Genomic DNA, 18,166 nt, shown 5'->3' with positions numbered 1-18,166 from the left:
AATAAATAAAAATGTTTACTATATTTTGCTAAAAACATAAAAATGAATTATATTTTTATTTGTATTTTTTCTGACTCCTTATTACACTCGGCCATAGAATTATGCATTAAAATAAACATATTTGAAATAATTAATTTTAAATGATCATAATAATTCATTTAAAATGACCATATTTAATTATTAAAATAATTGCTTGTTTATCAACAACTTTAACATTTTATTCATTACATTTTGAAGCTCTCAGAAGCCAAGTTAGGTTATATTCCTTAATATTTATTTATGCAAGTTTGAAGTATCAATTATCCAAACACAATTTTGTTTGCATATTTTCAGGATGTAGATATATATATATATATATATATATATATATATATATATATATATATATATATATATATATATATATATATATATATATATATATATATATATATATATATATATATATATATATATACATATATATGATGATGTTGAACTCTGAGTGTAGACATAACTTTGCCCTAAAGAAATTAACTATTAACTTAAAATCGCAAGAAGTTGTTATTGGGGATAAGAAGATTCTGTGGAAGTTATGTGATAAACAGGAGGGAAATGTTAGAATAATTATGTATATACAACAGGGTGACAAGAACTAAATCATCCAGACTACAGATAACTTGTATTAGTATGTTTATCTTACGTAAAAATATATATATATATATTAATTTAAAAAAAATAAAAAATAAAAATGTTTACTATATTTTGCTAAAAACATAAAACTTAATTATATTTTTATTTGTATTTTTTCTGACTCCTTATTACACCCGGCCATAGAATTATGCATTAAAATAAACATATTTTAAATAATTAATTTTAAATGATCATAATAATTCATTTAAAATGACCATATTTAATTATTAAAATAATTGCTTGTTTATCAACAACTTTAACATTTTATTCATTACATTTTGAAGCTCTCAGAAGCCAAGTTAGGTTATATTCCTTAATATTTATTTATGCAAGTTTGAAGTATCAATTATCTAAACACAATTTTGTTTGCATATTTTCAGGATGTAGATATATATATATATATATATATATATATATATATATATATATATATATATATATATATATATATATATATATGATGATGTTGAACTCTGAGTGTAGACATAACTTTGCCCTAAAGAAATTAACTATTAACTGAAAATTGCAAGAAGTTGTTATTGGGGATAAGAAGATTCTGTGGAAGTTATGTGATAAACAGGAGGGAAATGTTAGAATAATTATGTATATATTATCATCATAACTTTATGCTTAAGGGCCGTTACTATAAAGTATTGTCGATTTGTGCTGAAATGGTATTTTTGTATTTGTGCAGAGCTAGCAATCCGAAAGATTGCTAGCCTCTTTATCAGTGTTGCGTCCAGACTCGGCCTGCTGGCTGCCAAGGCCGAACATTGGTGAATTCTAGCTGTCAATATACTCCTCCCCTTTTAACCACGCACCCAACCACGCCCCCCCCCACACCTCCCGAAATTGGAGGTCTCAAGGTTGGCAAGTATGCCTTATTATCTGTTGTTGAGTTCCATATTTGGTCCTGGAGCGTCCACAAACATGATGGATCACTCCTCAAAAGGGAGGTTTGATTCAGTTCTGTGAAGGACACGATCCTTCTTCTTATCAGCAGGTGCATCCCTCTCTGGCTGCCTTCTCTCTAGAAGAGTTCACTTCTCTTGTCTTACTTTTTAGACCACATGTTATTGTTGCGTTGTAAGGGCTGGTCTCCTAAAGGTTTAGTAAAACTTGGCCAAGTCTGTCTTGGTGGTCCTTCTTACTCAACATATATGTCATCTAAAAGAACTTGGGAGTGTGTTTCATTCCATGTACTCATTCTGTACTCAGGTCTTGTTGGCTGCTTGTCAAAGGTGTAAAAGCAAGGGCGGTCAAAAGGAATCAGACCCTTCTACTGGTGACGAGCCACATGATTTGCTCCCATCCCGGTGTTGGCGTGTGCACTCTACTCGCTCTGTCACCACAAAAGTTTTAAAGGCCAAGACAAGCAGCAGCTGGATGGGACGACATCATTTAACGGCTGCAGAGCAGGAGTGCGAAAAGTTAGGCAAATATGGTCGCCGGGCCCGCGGCCATAAATATTTTAGGAGGAACGACTTCGCCTCGTCTCTCTGCATCACTTCACGCCATCCCTCTCACGCGCCGCCTCGCACTTAAAGCCCACCACACACCAAAGAAAGCAGGATGTATTAAAACGCTCCGCGGTCGACAGGTAATCCTTTTTGCCCGCCGCCCGACGCAGCAGCGGCCACTTGGTGCGGGCTGCGGGCGGTAATCACATGAGACCGTGTCTGGTGAATTTTTGAATATTTTTTTTTGGTGGAAAAGATCACACCATTGAGACCTGCTCTGACTCGTACTACAACCTTTGGTCAGGGTCTGAATCCCAGTTCTACCCTCAATAAGTAATGAATAAGTACCACACACACTAGGTTTGGCGAAATTATTCTCTGCATTTGACCCAACACCCTTAATCACCCCCTGTTCAAGCACTGATGACATCAATTAAACAGACAAGAAGCAAGGAATGAACCACAGACAGAATTCAATTTAGCTCAATTGAGGAGAAACGTCTGGGCCGTACTCTTTGTACAGTCTTCCACCACGCTCTGACAGAAGATTGTACGCCTCCTCTTTTATTTGGACTTTCCCTGACTACATGGCAACAGCTGTTTTTAAAGGGACGGGGGTCATAAACAGCCGCTGCCTTTTGTAACAAAACAGTTCAAAGAAAAGGTGCCTGGAGGGCATCCATTTCATTTACTGCTTTTATCAAGACTCCATCCATCCATCCATCCATCCATCTTCTTCCGCTTATCCGAGGTCGGGTCGCGGGGGCAGCAGCTTAAGCAGGGAAGCCCAGACTTCCCTCTCCCAGCCACTTCGTCCAGCTCCTCCCGGGGGATCCTGAGGCGTTCCCAGGCCAGCCGGGAGAGATAGTCTTCCCAGCGTGTCCTGGGTCTTCCCCGTGGCCTCCTACCGGTCGGACGTGCCCGAAACACCTTCCTAGGGAGGCGTTCGGGTGGCATCCTGACCAGATGCCCGAACCACCTCATCTGGCTCCTCTCGATGTGGAGGAGCAGCGGCTTTACTTTGAGCTCCCCCCGAATGACAGAGCTTCTCACCCTATCTCTAAGGGAGAGCCCCGCCACTCGGCGGAGGAAACTCATTTGGGCCGCTTGTACCCGTGATCTTGTCCTTTCGGTCATGACCCAAAGCTCATGACCATAGGTGAGGATGGGAACGTAGATCGACCGGTAAATCGAGAGCTTTGCCTTCCGGCTCAGCTCCTTCTTCACCACAACGGATCGATACAGCGTCCGCATTACTGAAGACGCCGCACCGATCCGCCTGTCGATCTCACGATCCACTCTTCCCCCACTCGTGAACAAGACTCCGAGGTACTTGAACTCCTCCACTTGGGGCAAGATCTCCTCCCCAACCCGGAGATGGCACTCCACCCTTTTCCGGGAGAGAACCATGGACTCGGACTTGGAGGTGCTGATTCCCATCCCAGTCGCTTCACACTCGGCTGCGAACCGATCCAGTGAGAGCTGAAGATCTTGGCCGGAGGAAGCCATCAGGACCACATCATCTGCAAATAGCAGTGACCTAATCCTGCAGCCACCAAACCAGATCCCCTCAACGCCCTGACTGCGCCTAGAATTCTGTCCATAAAGGTTATGAACAGAATCGGTGACAAAGGGCAGCCTTGGCGGAGTCCAACCCTCACTGGAAACGTGTCCGACTTACTGCCGGCAATGCGGACCAAGCTCTGACACTGATCATACAGGGAGCGAACTGCCACAATAAGACAGTCCGTTACCCCATACTCTCTGAGCACTCCCCACAGGACTTCCCGGGGTACACGGTCGAATGCCTTCTCCAAGTCCACAAAGCACATGTAGACTGGTTGGGCAAACTCCCATGCACCCTCAAGGACCCTGCCGAGAGTATAGAGCTGGTCCACAGTTCCACGACCAGGACGAAAACCACACTGTTCCTCCTGAATCCGAGGTTCGACTATCCGGCGTAGCCTCCTCTCCAGTACACCTGAATAGACCTTACCGGGAAGGCTGAGGAGTGTGATCCCACGATAGTTGGAACACACCCTCCGGTTCCCCTTCTTAAAGAGAGGAACCACCACCCCGGTCTGCCAATCCAGAGGTACCGCCCCCGATGTCCACGCGATGTTGCAAAGTCTTGTCAACCAAGACAGCCCCACAACATCCAGAGCCTTAAGGAACTCCGGGCGGATCTCATCCACCCCCGGGGCCTTGCCACCGAGGAGCTTTTTAACTACCTCGGCAACCTCAGCCCCAGAAATAGGAGAGCCCACCACAGATTCCCCAGGCCCTGCTTCCTTATAGGAAGACGTGCTGGTAGGATTGAGGAGGTCTTCGAAGTATTCCCTCCACCGATCCACAACATCCGCAGTCGAGGTCAGCAGAGCACCATCCCCACCATACACGGTGTTGACACTGCACTGCTTCCCCTTCCTGAGGCGGCGGATGGTGGTCCAGAATTGCTTCGAAGCCGTCCGTTTTATCAAGACTCGAAAAAAAAAAAAAATGTAATACTGTCAGAATAATTGTATCTAAGTTATCACAAAACGTTGTGTTGCCATGAGTTCCCGGCGAGCAGACAAAAGCTGTATTTGATCTTACCAATCAAAAAGCTTGTAAAATTCCACTGTGTAGGATGGGAAGCGACATGAAGGTGTCTGTTTCTTTGATGTTGTCAGGACTAGGACTATGGCGTGGTTTGTTCTCCCATGGTGCAAATGAACATTTGGACATATTTAATTTTACTATAACAAAAAGAACAAACTAAAAGGCGCGCACAAGGTGGAAGTACAAACTTGACAAATGAAACCAATACTTGCACGTGGGCAAAAAACTAAGGACATGAACAAAAGTCGCTAACTGTGGCATGAATAAAAAAAAAACTTACTTGGGCAGGGCATGAAGTACGCAGAGTGTGACAGGGGTATGATGTCGCCAGGGAGACTTCCTGGCAACAATGGGTTTAAATAATAGTGACATGATTAAAGACAGGTGCGTGAGTCATGAGGGCAGGTGAAAACTAATGGGTTGCTATGGTGACAAACAAGAGTGCACAATGAGTCCAAACGTGGAACAGGTGAAACTAATGGGTAACCATGGAAACAAGACAAGGGAGTGAAAAGCCAGAAACTAAAGAGTCCAATAACTAAACAAAACAAAACATGATTTCACAGACATGACAGATGTATTGTAATCCACAGGAAGATTTTGCCTTGACCCGAGATCTACAAAGCGGAGAGGAAGCAGGACCTGACCCCCCTCTCCAGGCACCTTTTCTTTGAACTGTTTTGTAACTAAAGGCAACAGCTGTTTACGACCCCCGTCCCTTTGGAAACAGCTGTTGCCATGTAATCAGGGAAAGTCCAAATAAAAGAGGAGACGTACAATCTTCCGTCAGAGCGTGGTGGAAGACTGTACAAAGAGTACAGCCCAGACGTTTCTCCACTGTGTAGGATGGGAAGCGACATGAAGGTGTCGGTTTCTTTGATGTATTGTGATCCACAGGAAGATTTTGCAAGGACGGACTTCAAGTACCTCAACGAAGATAAGACGACAGCGCGCAGACAAAGCAGAGACAAGGCGAAATCACAGCACATTCCGTTCTGAATAATCGTGTATTGTGCGTGCTGAGCTGCTCGCATGATATGTGTGACCACACCCTTTTGAGGCAGCCTCAGTGATGTTAACTAGGGAACTCCTGAATGAATAGAGGAGCCCGGGGGCTGTACCTTAGAGCGTGGTGGGAGACTGTGACTGAGTGTGCAGCCCCACACGTTTCTCCTCATGAGCAAAATTGAACTCTGTATTTGCCTGATTCCTTGCTTCTTGTCTTGTTTAATAAATAGTTTGGTGTTTGAACCTGACACTAACCCACACAGGAAGTGACGTCAGTAAGACCACGCCCCACACAGGAAGTGACGCCAGGAAGACGGCGCCCCACACAGGAAGTGACGCCAGGAAGAACATGCCCCACACAGGAAGTGACGCCAGAAAGACCGCGTCCCACACAGGAAGTGACGCCAGTAAGACCGCGCCCCACACAGGAAGTGAAGCCAGAAAGACAGCCCCCCACACAGGAAGTGATGCCAGAAAGATCGCGCCCCACACAGGAAGTGACGTCAGAAAGACCGCGCCCCACACAGGAAGTGACGCCAGAAAGACTGCACCCCACACAGGAAGTGACGCCAGAAAGAATGCGCCCCACACAGGAAGTGACGCCAGTAAGACTGCGCCCCACACATAAAGTGACGCCAGAAATACTGCGCCCCACACAGGAAGTGACGCCAGAAAGACCGCGCCCCACACAGGAAGTGACGCCAGAAAGACCGCGCCCCACACAGGAAGTGACGTCAGAAATACTGTGCCCCACAAAGGAAGTGACGCCAGAAAGACCGCGCCCCACACAGGAAGTGACGCCAGAAAGAACGCGCCCCACACAGGAAGTGACGCCAGTAAGACTGCGCCCCACACAGGAAGTGACGCCAGAAAGACCGCGCCCCACACAGGAAGTGACGCCAGAAAGACCGCGCCCCACACAGGAAGTGACGTCAGAAATACTGTGCCCCACAAAGGAAGTGACGCCAGAAAGACCGCGCCCCACACAGGAAGTGACGCCAGAAAGAACGCGCCCCACACAGGAAGTGACGCCAGTAAGACTGCGCCCCACACAGGAAGTGACGTCAGAAAGAACGCGCCCCACACAGGAAGTGACGCCAGAAAGACCGCGCCCCACACAGGAAGTGACGCCAGTAAGACCGCGCCCCACACAGGAAGTGACGCCAGAAAGACCGCGCCCCATACAGGAAGTGACGCCAGAAAGACCGCGCCCCATACAGGAAGTGACGCCAGAAAGACCGTGTCCCACACAGGAAGTGACGCCAGTAAGACCGCGCCCCACACAGGAAGTGATGCCAGAAATACCGTGCCCCACACAGGAAGTTACGCCAGAAAGACCGCGCCCCACACAGGAAGTGACGCCAGTAAGACCGCACCCCACACAGGAAGTGACGCCAGAAAGACCGCGCCCCACACAGGAAGTGACGCCAGAAAGACCGCGCCCCACACAGGAAGTGACGCCAGTAAGACCCACACAGGAAGTGACGCCAGTAAGACCGCGCCCCACACAGGAAGTGACGCCAGAAAGACCGCGCCCCACACAGGAAGTGACGCCAGAAAGACCGTGCCCCACGCAGGAAGTGACGCCAGAAAGACCGCACCCCAACAGGAAGTGACGCCAGAAATACCGCGCTCCACACAGGAAGTGACGTCAGAAAGAACGCGCCCCACACAGGAAGTGACGCCAGAAAGACCGCGCCCCACACTAAATAATCATGTATTGTGGGTCCTGGAGCTGCTTGCATAATATGTGACTCCTCCCTCTAGAAGCAGCCTCAGCGATGTAACGAGGGAACTCCCAAACTGAACAAATAGAGGAGCTGTTCCTCAGAGCGTAGGGTGATACTGTAACTGAGTGTGCAGCTCCATGCATTCTCCTCATGAGCAAAATTGAACTCTGTCTCTGCCTGATTCCTTGCTTCTTGTTCTGTTTAATAGATAGTTTGGTGATTAATCAAGTTAGCCATGGTAGAAATCATCAAACCTTGAATGTTGACATCATTACTCGGGAAACATTTAAATGCTTCCCTACTACTTTGGAGTTTTCTGAAGGCCTCAAGTGTCACGTTTGTTTCCAGAAGACACATTCCAGTGCTGACACATCCTGACCTGGACAGCCAAGGTCATAGAGGAGTGAGTCCTCCTGTCGCACCACGTGTGCACGCCAGCCAAAGACGGCGAGGCGTCCTAAGCGGACTCGAAGGGGCGTCTCCTCGGCCGTCTGATGGACTTGACACTTTCCCACCTCCGTGCCATTTCTGCGAGGGCACTTTACGCCAAGCGTCACTCCGCATCAGCAGATCTGGATCTGAGCGAGAAGGCCCCGCCTCAGCGTCTCCCGCACAACACGGGTGTGGTAATTGAGCAAAATGCGCGCGGCCCGGGCCGAGGTGACAGCCGGGAGAGTGTGCAAAATGAGATATCTGCGCTGGAGATGAGCTGGAATATTCCGGACGTCGCTTCTCCCGATCACGTTGGAGCAGAAGTAGAAATTGACTTCTTGGAGGAAAAAAATGTATCAACTCCGAAGGTCTCTCCCCAAATCAAAACAACCAATTTGTGGTTGATGACTTTTTCCCGAGTGCGGAAGAAAGAAGGCACTGGTGGAAGTTTGGAAGCAAATAAAAACATCTGACATCTTCCTGGTCAGCTTTCTTTTCCTCTCCGTGACGTGCCAACGCTCCTCCGAAGGTGTCGGGGTTCTAAAGCCAAGACTATTTTGCTATGCTTTGAACCACGCGGCTTGTAAATTGGTGTGGCTAATTAATGGATTTTTATTTGCTAACGACCATAATTCAACAAATAGCCATTAATAGACGCTGAAAAGGTGTGTTAGTGTTGGTGCTACGGCGCCTTCTTTTGCTTTTCTGCTTTCAACCCGAGCCGTTCCGTCTTCTTGCCGTCCATAACGTTTCTACTCTCATGGATTCTGCATTCATTACTCCGAGCAATGTTGACGTTTTCCAATGTAACTAAAACAATTCCTACTTACTAAAGCGTCCCATGTGTGATGTCAGTAGGAGTGTTTTCATCATCAATCAAGGGCCTTATCATGACCCGAAATCTACGAGCAGAGAGGGGGCAAACCTGAAACCGCTCCAAGCACATTTTGTTTTGACTGTTTATGACCCAGTGCTGGGCTGCTGCATAATCAATCAATGTTTATTTATATAGCCCTAAATCACAAGTGTCTCAAAGGGCTGCACAAGCCACAACGACATCCTCGGTACAAAGCCCACATAAGGGCAAGGAAAAACTCACCCCAGTGGGACGTCGATGTGAATGACTATGAGAAACCTTGGAGAGGACCACATATGTGGGTAACCCCCCCTCCTCCTCTAGGGAGACCGAATGCAATGGATGTCGAGTGGGTCTGACATAATATTGTGAGAGTCCAGTCCATAGTGGATCTAACATAATAGTGAGAGTCCAGTCCATAGTGGATCTAACATAATAGAGAGAGTCCAGTTCATAGTGGATCTAACATAATAGTGTGAGAGTCCAGTCCATAGTGGATCTAACATAATAGTGTGAGAGTCCAGTCCATAGTGGATCTAACATAATAGTGTGAGAGTCCAGTCCATAGTGGATCTAACATAATAGTGTGAGAGTCCAGTCCATAGTGGATCTAACATAATAGTGAGAGTCCAGTCCATAGTGGATCTAACATAATAGAGAGAGTCCAGTTCATAGTGGATCTTACATAATAGAGAGAGTCCAGTTCATAGTGGATCTAACATAATAGTGTGAGAGTCCAGTCCATAGTGGATCTAACATAATAGTGAGAGTCCAGTCCATAGTGGATCTAACATAATAGTGTGAGAGTCCAGTCCATAGTGGATCTAACATAATAGTGAGAGTCCAGTCCATAGTGGATCTAACATAATAGTGAGAGTCCAGTCCATAGTGGATCTAACATAATAGAGAGAGTCCAGTTCATAGTAGATCTAACATAATATTGTGAGAGTACAGTCCATAGTGGATCTAACATAATAGTGTGAGAGTCCAGTCCATAGTGGATCTAACATAATAGTGTGAGAGTCCAGTCCATAGTGGATCTAACATAATAGTGTGAGAGTCCAGTCCATAGTGGATCTAACATAATAGTGTGAGAGTCCAGTCCATAGTGGATCTAACATAATAGTGAGAGTCCAGTCCATAGTGGATCTAACATAATAGAGAGAGTCCAGTTCATAGTAGATCTAACATAATATTGTGAGAGTACAGTCCATAGTGGATCTAACATAATAGAGAGAGTCCAGTTCATAGTGGATCTAACATAATAGTGTGAGAGTCCAGTCCATAGTGGATCTAACATAATAGTGTGAGAGTCCAGTCCATAGTGGATCTAACATAATAGTGTGAGAGTCCAGTCCATAGTGGATCTAACATAATAGTGTGAGAGTCCAGTCCATAGTGGATCTAACATAATAGTGTGAGAGTCCAGTCCATAGTGGATCTAACATAATAGTGTGAGAGTCCAGTCCATAGTGGATCTAACATAATAGTGAGAGTCCAGTCCATAGTGGATCTAACATAATAGAGAGTGTCCAGTTCATAGTGGATCTAACATAATAGTGTGAGAGTCCAGTTCATAGTGGATCTAACATAATAGTGTGAGAGTCCAGTCCATAGTGGATCTAACATAATAGAGAGAGTCCAGTTCATAGTGGATCTAACATAATAGTGTGAGAGTCCAGTCCATAGTGGATCTAACATAATAGAGAGAGTCCAGTTCATAGTAGATCTAACATAATATTGTGAGAGTACAGTCCATAGTGGATCTAACATAATAGTGAGAGAGTCCAGTCCATAGTGGATCTAACATAATAGAGAGAGTCCAGTTCATAGTAGATCTAACATAATATTGAGAGTCCAGTCCATAGTGGATCTAACATAATAGAGAGAGTCCAGTTCATAGTGGATCTAACATAATAGTGTGAGAGTCCAGTCCATAGTGGATCTAACATAATAGAGAGAGTCCAGTTCATAGTAGATCTAACATAATATTGTGAGAGTACAGTCCATAGTGGATCTAACATAATAGTGTGAGAGTCCAGTCCATAGTGGATCTAACATAATAGTGTGAGAGTCCAGTCCATAGTGGATCTAACATAATAGTGAGAGTCCAGTCCATAGTGGATCTAACATAATAGTGAGAGTCCAGTCCATAGTGGATCTAACATAATAGAGAGAGTCCAGTTCATAGTAGATCTAACATAATATTGTGAGAGTCCAGTCCATAGTGGATCCAGCATAACAGTAAGAGTCCAGTCCACAGTGGGGTCAGCAGGAAACCATCCTGAGCGGAGACGGGTCAGCAGCGCAGAGATGTTCCCAACCGATACACAGGCGAGCGGTCCACCCCGGGTCCCGAGCCCGGACAGCCAGCACCCCATCCATGGCCACCGGACCTGTGTGTCTCCCCTTCCACAAGGGATAGGGGGGAGCAGAGGAGAAAAGAAAAGAAACGGCAGATCAACTGGTAAAAAAAATAAAATAAAAAATAAAATACAATTTTAGCATTAGGATATTAGCATTAGCTAATATGCTAACGTGTTAACGAGTGTCTGTGTTAGTGTTATTAACCTACAATGGCATTCTTTTTGTGTTGTTTCATTGTCCTAAATTCACCAAAACGTCACCGTGGCGATGACTTCTGTTTTGTTTGATCAGCCGTTTTACTGCCGTGTTACATGAAAACATTTAAGTTATGTAGATAAACATTTACTAAATATTTATGTGTAAACAACTCATTTCACAACAAGTATATATCTGCAGCTAATATATAGAAAATATTTTTTTCTTCTAAAATTAAGTGGGTGTGGCTTGTATACGGGCGTGCTCCATAGTCTCTACCTCACTCTTTCTGGGAGACCACACCAAACATTCTTTTCTCGTTCTTCTTGATGCCTTCTTATCTTGTTCTCCACCCCTGCCACGACTTCCGCCTCGTTACATTTGATGAATGGTGATTTGGAAATATGACCCGTGACATTTGATCGTCCAGACGTCAGTAATTGGTCAATAAAAAGCAGCACTAAACTGCTGCGTGTCAAACTCAACTTGAAGAAATGTTGGAGTGCGATAGAGAACTTCCTACTAGTCCGTGATTTAGTCTTTTCAAGGAACTAGTCTGTGATTTAGTCTTTTCAAGGAACTAGTCATCATTTAGTCTTTTCAAGGAACTAGTCTGTGATTTAGTCTTTTCAAGGAACTAGTCTGTGATTTAGTCTTTTCAAGGAACTAGTCATCATTTAGTTTTTTCAAGGAACTAGTCGGTGATTTAGTCACACTAAAGTTCATTTAGTATTTTCAAGGAACTAGTCTGTGATTTAGTCTTTTCAAGGAACTAGTCGTCATTTAGTCTTTTCAAGGAACTAGTCGGTGATTTAATATTTTCAAGGAACTAGTCTGTGATTTAGTCTTTTCAAGGAACTAGTCATCATTTAGTCTTTTCAAGGAACTAGTCTGTGATTTAGTGTTTTCAAGGAACTAGTCTGTGATTTAGTCACACTAAAGTTCACTTATTCTTTTCAAGGAACTAGTCTGTGATTTAGTCTTTTCAAGGAACTAGTCTGTGATTTAGTCTTTTCAAGGAAATTGGTCTGTGATTTAGTCTTTTCAAGGAACTAGTCTGTGATTTAGCCTTTTCAAGGAACTAGTCAGTGATTTAGTCTTTTCAAGGAACTAGTCATCATTTAGTCTTTTCAAGGAACTAGTCTGTGATTTAGTCTTTTCAAGGAACTAGTCATCATTTAGTCTTTTCAAGGAACTAGTCAGTGATTTAGTCTTTTCAAGGAACTAGTCATCATTTAGTCTTTTCAAGGAACTAGTCGGTGATTTAGTCACACTAAAGTTCATTTAGTCTTTTCAAGGAACTAGTCTGTGATTTAGTCTTTTCAAGGAACTAGTCATCATTTAGTCTTTTCAAGGAACTAGTCTGTGATTTAGTCACACTAAAGTTCATTTAGTCTTTTCAAGGAACTAGTCTGTGATTGAGTTTTTTCAAGGAACTAGTCTGTGATTTAGTCGTTTCAAGTAACTAGTCTGTGATTTAGTCTTTTCAAGGAACTAGTCTGTGATTTAGTCTTTTCAAGGAACTAGTCTGTGATTTAGTTTTTTCAAGGAACTAGTCTGTGATTTAGTCTTTCCAAGGAACTAGTCTGTGATTTAGTCTTTTCAAGGAACTAGTCATCATTTAGTCTTTTCAAGGAACTAGTCTGTGATTTAGTCACACTAAAGTTCATTTAGTCTTTTTCAAGGACCTAGTCTGTGATTTAGTCTTTTCAAGGAACTAGTCTGTGATTTAATCTTTTCAAGGAACTAGTCATCATTTAGTCTTTTCAAGGAACTAGTCTGTGATTTAGTCTTTTCAAGGAACTAGTCTGTGATTTAGCCTTTTCAAGGAACTAGTCTGTGATTTAGTCTTTTCAAGGAACTAGTCGGTGATTTAGTCTTTTCAAGGAACTAGTCTGTGATTTAGTCTTTTCAAGGAACTAGTCTGTGATTTAGCCTTTTCAAGGAACTAGTCTGTGATTTAGTCTTTTCAAGGAACTAGTCTGTGATTTAGTCTTTTCAAGGAACTAGTCGGTACTTTAATATTTTCAAGGAACTAGTCTGTGATTTAGTCACACTAAAGTTCATTTAGTCTTTTCAAGGAACAAGTCGGTGATTTAGTCTTTTCAAGGAACTAGTCTGTGATTTAGTTTTTTCAAGGAACTAGTCCGTGATTTAGTCTATTCAAGGAACTAGTCATCATTAAGTCTTTTCAAGGAACTAGTCAGTGATTTAGTCTTTTCAAGGAACTAGTCTGTGATTTAGTCTTTTCAAGGATCTAGTCATCATTTAGTCTTTTCAAGGAACTAGTCGGTGATTTGGTCACACTAAAGTTCATTTAGTCTTTTCAAGGAACTAGTCTGTGATTTAGTCTTTTCAAGGAACTAGTCATCATTTAGTCTTTTCAAGGAACCAGTCTGTGATTTAGTCTTTTCAAGGAACTAGTCGGTAATTTAATATTTTCAAGGAACTAGTCTGTGATTTAGTCACACTAAAGTTAATTTAGTCTTTTCAAGGAACAAGTCGGTGATTTAGTCTTTTCAAGGAACTAGTCTGTGATTTAGTTTTTTCAAGGAACTAGTCCGTGATTTAGTCTTTTCAAGGAACTAGTCATCATTAAGTCTTTTCAAGGAACTAGTCTGTGATTTAGTCTTTTCAAGGAACTAGTCATCATTTAGTCTTTTCAAGGAACTAGTCGGTGATTTAGTCACACTAAAGTTAATTTAGTCTTTTCAAGGAACTAGTCTGTGATTTAGTCTTTTCAAGGAACTAGTCTGTGATTTAGCCTTTTCAAGGAACTAGTCATCATTTAGTCTTTTCAAGGAACTAGTCTGTGATTTAGTCTTTTCAAGGAACTAGTCATCATTTAGTCTTTTCAAGGAACTAGTCTGTGATTTAGTCTTTTCAAGGAACTAGTCTGTGATTTAGTCTTTTCAAGGAACCAATCTGTGATTTAGTCTTTTCAAGGAACTAGTCTGTGATTTAGTCTTTTCAAGGAACTAGTCTGTAATTCAGTCTTTTCAAGGAACTAGTCTGTGATTTAGCCTTTTCAAGGAACGAGTCTGTGATTTAGTCTTTTCAAGGAACTAGTCAGTGATTTAGTCTTTTCAAGGAACTAGTCTGTGATTTAGTCTTTTCAAGGAACCAGTCTGTGATTTAGTCTTTTCAAGGAGCTAGTCTGTGATTTAGTCTTTTCAAGGAACTAGTCTGTAATTCAGTCTTTTCAAGGAACTAGTCTGTAATTCAGTCTTTTCAAGGAACTAGTCTGTGATTTAGTCTTTTCAAGGAACTTGTCTGTGATTTAGTCACAGTCTCAAACATTATTGCACAGTCATGCTCTTTGTGGCCACTCGAGGCAGCAGTGAGTTTGGCCGTGCTCTATTGTTTATGTCAGTAAATCAAATGTAAACATGAATAATAATTCAAAGTGTACGAGAAGATCATTCCTATTTTTAGGTATTTCACTTTAAACAATTGTATTTATTTTTAGTAATCATTTTAAATTAAGATGTGTGCATGTAGTTAATATGGTAATGAGTATAAACATAACATGAATGAAATAATGTAATATATTGAAAATATAATACATTTTAGGTATTTCAGTTCATTTAAAACATTTATTTGTTCGTAATTATTGCATTAAATTGTAATGTTGGACATGAAGATGTGTAGTAACTATGGTAAGAAATATTAAATATAACATCAATCTTTTATGGAATTAATGTAACTTGAAATATTTATTTTATTGATTATTACATTATTGTAATAAATGAGTAGTCCACATGTTACTATGTTTCGCGTGTAGTTTACTATGTTTCACGTGTAGTTTACTATGTTTCATGTGTAGTTCACTGTTTCACCTGTAGTTCACTATGTTTCACGTGTAGTTTACTGTGTTTCACCTGTAGTTTACTGTTTCACGTGTAGTTTACTATGTTTCATGTGTAGTTCACTGTTTCACCTGTAGTTTACTATGTTTCACGTGTATTTTACCATGTTTCACGTGTAGTTTACTATGTATCACCTGTAGTTTACCATGTTTCACCTGTAGTTTACCATGTTTCACCTGTAGTTTACTATGTTTTATGTGTAGTTGACCATGTTTCACCTGTAGTTGACCATGTTTCACCTGTAGTTTACTATGTTTCACGTGTATTTTACCATGTTTCACATGTAGTTTACCATTTTTCACATGTAGTTTACTATGTATCACCTGTAGTTTACCATGTTTCACCTGTAGTTTTTAGTTAGTCTTTTCAAGGAACTAGTCTGTGATTTAGTCTTTTCAAGGAAATTGGTCTGTGATTTAGTCTTTTCAAGGAACTAGTCTGTGATTTAGCCTTTTCAAGGAACTAGTCAGTGATTTAGTCTTTTCAAGGAACTAGTCATCATTTAGTCTTTTCAAGGAACTAGTCTGTGATTTAGTCTTTTCAAGGAACTAGTCATCATTTAGTCTTTTCAAGGAACTAGTCAGTGATTTAGTCTTTTCAAGGAACTAGTCATCATTTAGTCTTTTCAAGGAACTAGTCGGTGATTTAGTCACACTAAAGTTCATTTAGTCTTTTCAAGGAACTAGTCTGTGATTTAGTCTTTTCAAGGAACTAGTCATCATTTAGTCTTTTCAAGGAACTAGTCTGTGATTTAGTCACACTAAAGTTCATTTAGTCTTTTCAAGGAACTAGTCTGTGATTGAGTTTTTTCAAGGAACTAGTCTGTGATTTAGTCGTTTCAAGTAACTAGTCTGTGATTTAGTCTTTTCAAGGAACTAGTCTGTGATTTAGTCTTTTCAAGGAACTAGTCTGTGATTTAGTTTTTTCAAGGAACTAGTCTGTGATTTAGTCTTTCCAAGGAACTAGTCTGTGATTTAGTCTTTTCAAGGAACTAGTCATCATTTAGTCTTTTCAAGGAACTAGTCTGTGATTTAGTCACACTAAAGTTCATTTAGTCTTTTTCAAGGACCTAGTCTGTGATTTAGTCTTTTCAAGGAACTAGTCTGTGATTTAATCTTTTCAAGGAACTAGTCATCATTTAGTCTTTTCAAGGAACTAGTCTGTGATTTAGTCTTTTCAAGGAACTAGTCTGTGATTTAGCCTTTTCAAGGAACTAGTCTGTGATTTAGTCTTTTCAAGGAACTAGTCGGTGATTTAGTCTTTTCAAGGAACTAGTCTGTGATTTAGTCTTTTCAAGGAACTAGTCTGTGATTTAGCCTTTTCAAGGAACTAGTCTGTGATTTAGTCTTTTCAAGGAACTAGTCTGTGATTTAGTCTTTTCAAGGAACTAGTCGGTACTTTAATATTTTCAAGGAACTAGTCTGTGATTTAGTCACACTAAAGTTCATTTAGTCTTTTCAAGGAACAAGTCGGTGATTTAGTCTTTTCAAGGAACTAGTCTGTGATTTAGTTTTTTCAAGGAACTAGTCCGTGATTTAGTCTATTCAAGGAACTAGTCATCATTAAGTCTTTTCAAGGAACTAGTCAGTGATTTAGTCTTTTCAAGGAACTAGTCTGTGATTTAGTCTTTTCAAGGATCTAGTCATCATTTAGTCTTTTCAAGGAACTAGTCGGTGATTTGGTCACACTAAAGTTCATTTAGTCTTTTCAAGGAACTAGTCTGTGATTTAGTCTTTTCAAGGAACTAGTCATCATTTAGTCTTTTCAAGGAACCAGTCTGTGATTTAGTCTTTTCAAGGAACTAGTCGGTAATTTAATATTTTCAAGGAACTAGTCTGTGATTTAGTCACACTAAAGTTAATTTAGTCTTTTCAAGGAACAAGTCGGTGATTTAGTCTTTTCAAGGAACTAGTCTGTGATTTAGTTTTTTCAAGGAACTAGTCCGTGATTTAGTCTTTTCAAGGAACTAGTCATCATTAAGTCTTTTCAAGGAACTAGTCTGTGATTTAGTCTTTTCAAGGAACTAGTCATCATTTAGTCTTTTCAAGGAACTAGTCGGTGATTTAGTCACACTAAAGTTAATTTAGTCTTTTCAAGGAACTAGTCTGTGATTTAGTCTTTTCAAGGAACTAGTCTGTGATTTAGCCTTTTCAAGGAACTAGTCATCATTTAGTCTTTTCAAGGAACTAGTCTGTGATTTAGTCTTTTCAAGGAACTAGTCATCATTTAGTCTTTTCAAGGAACTAGTCTGTGATTTAGTCTTTTCAAGGAACTAGTCTGTGATTTAGTCTTTTCAAGGAACCAATCTGTGATTTAGTCTTTTCAAGGAACTAGTCTGTGATTTAGTCTTTTCAAGGAACTAGTCTGTAATTCAGTCTTTTCAAGGAACTAGTCTGTGATTTAGCCTTTTCAAGGAACGAGTCTGTGATTTAGTCTTTTCAAGGAACTAGTCAGTGATTTAGTCTTTTCAAGGAACTAGTCTGTGATTTAGTCTTTTCAAGGAACCAGTCTGTGATTTAGTCTTTTCAAGGAGCTAGTCTGTGATTTAGTCTTTTCAAGGAACTAGTCTGTAATTCAGTCTTTTCAAGGAACTAGTCTGTAATTCAGTCTTTTCAAGGAACTAGTCTGTGATTTAGTCTTTTCAAGGAACTTGTCTGTGATTTAGTCACAGTCTCAAACATTATTGCACAGTCATGCTCTTTGTGGCCACTCGAGGCAGCAGTGAGTTTGGCCGTGCTCTATTGTTTATGTCAGTAAATCAAATGTAAACATGAATAATAATTCAAAGTGTACGAGAAGATCATTCCTATTTTTAGGTATTTCACTTTAAACAATTGTATTTATTTTTAGTAATCATTTTAAATTAAGATGTGTGCATGTAGTTAATATGGTAATGAGTATAAACATAACATGAATGAAATAATGTAATATATTGAAAATATAATACATTTTAGGTATTTCAGTTCATTTAAAACA

Source organism: Nerophis lumbriciformis, linkage group LG02 (genome assembly GCF_033978685.3).
Source record: "Nerophis lumbriciformis linkage group LG02, RoL_Nlum_v2.1, whole genome shotgun sequence".
Lineage (NCBI taxonomy): Eukaryota > Metazoa > Chordata > Actinopteri > Syngnathiformes > Syngnathidae > Nerophis > Nerophis lumbriciformis.
The sequence above is the reverse complement of the archived record's forward strand: the minus strand, read 5'-3'. Positions refer to the sequence as shown.